The sequence below is a fragment of the Armigeres subalbatus genome, chromosome 2, assembly GCF_024139115.2.
Source record: "Armigeres subalbatus isolate Guangzhou_Male chromosome 2, GZ_Asu_2, whole genome shotgun sequence".
NCBI classification, from domain to species: Eukaryota; Metazoa; Arthropoda; class Insecta; order Diptera; family Culicidae; genus Armigeres; species Armigeres subalbatus.
In genome coordinates, this window is record NC_085140.1 from 223,950,718 (window position 1) to 223,955,087 (window position 4,370).

A 4,370-nucleotide genomic window follows, 5' to 3' on the forward strand; every position below is an offset into this window, starting at 1 on the left:
TTTTTGGAGGAACTTCCGATTGAATTCCTGGAGGAGCTTCCGGAGGAATTCCTGGAGGAACTTACGGAGGAATTCCTGGAGGAACTTCCGGAGGAATTCCTGGAGGAACTTCCGGAGGAATTCCTGGAGGAACTTATGGAGGAATTCCTGGAGGAACTTCCGGAGGAATTCCTGGAGGAACTTCCGGAGGAATTGCTGGAGGAACTTCCGGAGGAATTGCTGGAGGAACTTCCGGAGGAATTCTTGAAGGAATTTCCTGGAGGAATTCTCGGAGGAATTTCCTGGAGGAATTCTCGGAGGAATTTCCTGGAGGAATTCCTGGAGGAACTTCCTGGAGGAATTCCTGGAGGAACTTCCTGGAGGAATTCCTGGAGGAACTTCCGGAGGAATTCCTGGAGGAATTCCTGGAGGAACTTCCTGGAGGAATTCCTGGAGGAACTTCCGGAGGAATTCCTGGAGGAACTTCCGGAGGAATTCCTGGAGGAACTTCCGGAGGAATTCCTGGAGGAACTTCCGGAGGAATTCCTGGAGGAACTTCCGGAGGAATTCCTGGAGGAACTTCCGGAGGAATTCCTGGAGGAACTTCCGGAGGAATTCCTGGAGGAACTTCCGGAGGAATTCCTGGAGGAACTTCCGGAGGAATTCCTGGAGGAACTTCCGAGGAATTCCTGGAGGAACTTCCGGAGGAATTCCTGGAGGAACTTCCGGAGGAATTCCTGGAGGAACTTCCGGAGGAATTCCTGGAGGAACTTCCGGAGGAATTCCTGGAGGAACTTCCGGAGGAATTCCTGGAGGAACTTCCGGAGGAATTCCTGGAGGAACTTCGGAGGAATTCCTGGAGGAACTTCCGGAGGAATTCCTGGAGGAACTTCCGGAGGAATTCCTGGAGGAACTTCCGGAGGAATTCCTGGAGGAACTTCCGGAGGAATTCCTGGAGGAACTTCCGGAGGAATTCCTGGAGGAACTTCCGGAGGAATTCCTGGAGGAACTTCCGGAGGAATTCCTGGAGGAACTTCCGGAGGAATTCCTGGAGGAACTTCCGGAGGAATTCCTGGAGGAACTTCCGGAGGAATTCCTGGAGGAACTTCCGGAGGAATTCCTGGAGGAACTTCCGGAGGAACTTCCGGAGGAATTCCTGGAGGAACTTCCGGAGGAATTCCTGGAGGAACTTCCGGAGGAATTCCTGGAGGAACTTCCGGAGGAATTCCTGGAGGAACTTCCGGAGGAATTCCTGGAGGAACTTCCGGAGGAATTCCTGGAGGAACTTCCGGAGGAATTCCTGGAGGAACTTCCGGAGGAATTCCTGGAGGAACTTCCGGAGGAATTCCTGGAGGAACTTCCGGAGGAATTCCTGGAGGAACTTCCGGAGGAATTCCTGGAGGAACTTCCGAGAGAATTCTGGAGGAACTTCCGGAGGAATTCCTGGAGGAACTTCCGGAGGAATTCCTGGAGGAACTTCCGGAGGAATTCCTGGAGGAACTTCCGGAGGAATTCCTGGAGGAACTTCCGGAGGAATTCCTGGAGGAACTTCCGGAGGAATTCCTGGAGGAACTTCCGGAAGAATTCCTGGAGGAACTTCCGGAAGAATTCCTGGAGGAACTTCTCCGGGAAGAACTTTTGAATGATTTCCTGGAGGAACTTCCGAGGGAATTCTTGGAGGAATTATTCCAGAAACTTAATGAGAAACTTCCGGAAAAAATACCCGGAGGTGTTTCCGGAGTAGTTCTTGGAAGAGCCTCTGGAGGAACTCCTGGAATTCCTGGAGGAACTTCCGGAAGAATTCCTGGAGGAACTTCCGGAGGAAATCCTGGAGGAACTTTAGTAAAATTTCTTAGAGGAGCTTCCAGAGAAATTCCTGGAGGAAGTTCCAGAGGAATTTTTTGGAGGAATTTCCGGTGGAATTCCTTGAGTAACTTCTGGAGGAACTTACGAAGGAATTCCTGGAGGAACTTCTGGAGAAACTCCCGGAGGAATTGCTAGAGGAACTTCCGGAGGAATTCCTGGAGGAACTTCCGGAGGAATTTCTGTAGGAACGTTCGGTGGAATTTCTGGATAAACTTCCGGAGGAATTCCTGGAGCAACTTTCGGAGGATTTCCTTTAGGAGCTCCGGGAAGAACTTTTGAATGAATTCCTGGAGGAACTTCCGAGGGAATTCTTGGAGGAATAATTCCAGAAACTTAACGAGAAACTTCCGGAAAAAATACCCGGAGGTGTTTCCGGAGTAGTTCTTGGAAGAGCCTCTGGAGGCATTCCTGAAAAAACTTCTGTAGGAATTCCTCAAAGGTATTTCGGAGAATATATAATGCATGAAACTAGTTCACGCTGACCCTCGCCGCCGCCGCTGGCTAAAATGATCTATCACGCCACCGCCGATTAAATTTCAATTGACGTTCAGGTCTATTGTTACGTTAAGTTTTGTTATCATTCGTATCGTCTGTATTTTGAGTCCGAATAGTTAAGAAACTTGTATAGGATTAAAATAAATCGAGTCGACCGAAATGCATTGAAAATATTAGTTTGAGAACCCCTGCCAATTGCACCCTTGCCACTATCATGGTTGATAGTTTGTCGTGCTCCTATGCCAAACGACCAGTGGAGACAAACAAAATGCGAAATGAAGGCGACAAAACTCACAACGGTACCGCGTAAAGAATGGCTTAGCCTGAAACAAACCTCAATCCCAAGAGAAAACGGTATTGCAAAACATCACCACTCTTTGGAAATATACACACATGAACATTGCCTTTCTGAAAACATGTGAATGACAGCAGCGAAAGAGCATGAGTGATCCTATAACTTGCACTCTTTCTCCGAATGGTTAAAGCCCGCTCCCACTCCTCGCTCTTTTGAAAACACAACGAGAAACAGAAAAACGATCACCACTGAGAAGGCACATCAGTTCGGTTCTGTCCACGGGAAAAGTCGTGGAAAAGCCCCTGGAATAACGACTGCCCGTCGTCCATGGCCTCCAGAAAAGTTTGCTGAAAATTAGTTTTCCACGCCAAAGTGCACGTTTTCGCGGTGTAAAGCACCGCACTTTTACCGCAGGACACAGAAAAGATCGCAACAGGTGAGCTGAAGTTCTTGGATTAATAATAAGGTTGACGCCGTTTTCCGTGGAACATAGAATCACCATCTTCCATTTTGCATCCGCAGTTTGGGACGCCACCGGGCGCGTGGTTTGAATCAGCACAATTGTGGTGCAGACGTGCCTGTGGCTCGACACAGTTGACCACACGAAGTGTAGAAGTTTCATAAAACTCCTTTGGCTGTCGGATTGATTTCCCGCGAGCATCGGAATATAAATTCAGGTGAGTTGGAAACCAAACCACTCGTCATGCGAAATTCGACACAAAATCTCACGACGCCATCTTGTCGTTAGCTTTCAGCAGGCTTTCGTTCCCCGTACCGACTGAACGACACTTATTAAGCCGACAGGCGGTTGCTAATCGACAGGCCGAACTTGGCAAGGCATAGTGGACAATTTTCGCGGGACAGAACCAACGGCATTCTGCAAGCCATTTCACGAAGAACCCCAGAACGGGTGAGTTAAATGTGGATCACACTCAGGCTCAATTTCTAAAATTATGCGTCCGAAATACAGGGTTTTTCTCAGGAGCTTCGATCCGGTTTCGCTTTGGAGTGGCCAAGGCTCGTCATCCCGGCCAAGTCGACGGTGCTATCGTATGCTGCATGAAGCAGGCTCAAGGACACATACGAGCCGCAGAGGATCAGAGCCATCCAGGTCCGTCCCGCAGGGCGAGCATCCTTCATCGGCGGTCTCGTTGTGATCGGCGAGCACGGTGCGTCGTTGGAATCCACGACGAATAACGACGCGGTGGAGCGACTTACGACATGGCAGGCATGGGGGCAAGGTGCACACGTGAAGCATAGATATGAGGTCGTGAGTAGATGATTAGTTTTTAAGAGAAAATCATGTGACATTAATCCATAAGAAAGCTAGGCACAACCGATAGGCGCCGAAGATTCGGCACAAGACTCATGCCAAAAATACAATGATGATACGATAAACTTGAAACTTTTATTTGTTGGTGAGGAGCTTCTAGTGTTTGCATTTAGATCCTTTTTAGTAGTCTTGCTCTACCGACTACCGGGGAATTCACAACACTATTCCTGACAGAATGTTTCTGAGATGTCAAATCCTATTAAGATTTCGAGTCCTTCTGGGATTAAGAACCGTATCCTTCTGGAATTTCAATCGGAATCCTTCTGCCATCCTGAACGGAACCCTTCTGGGGCTCTAAACGAAATATTGCTGCTATTCTGAACGATAAACAATCTCACTGCGTTTCCGAAAGAATTCTTCTTGCGAACATCGAATACCCCTGGGGTTGGGACATGGAAAGGA

General features: G+C 48.7%; 1 long non-coding RNA gene across 1 annotated transcript; it reads left to right on the forward strand.

The window, feature by feature from the left end:
• Positions 1 to 2,915: 2,915 nt before the first annotated feature.
• LOC134215947 (uncharacterized) lies at positions 2,916 to 4,033 on the forward strand. The gene is made up of 4 exons (XR_009980383.1): positions 2,916 to 3,071; positions 3,158 to 3,312; positions 3,384 to 3,545; positions 3,606 to 4,033. It is a non-coding gene; the product is annotated as an uncharacterized LOC134215947 (long non-coding RNA).
• Positions 4,034 to 4,370: the final 337 nt, after the last annotated feature.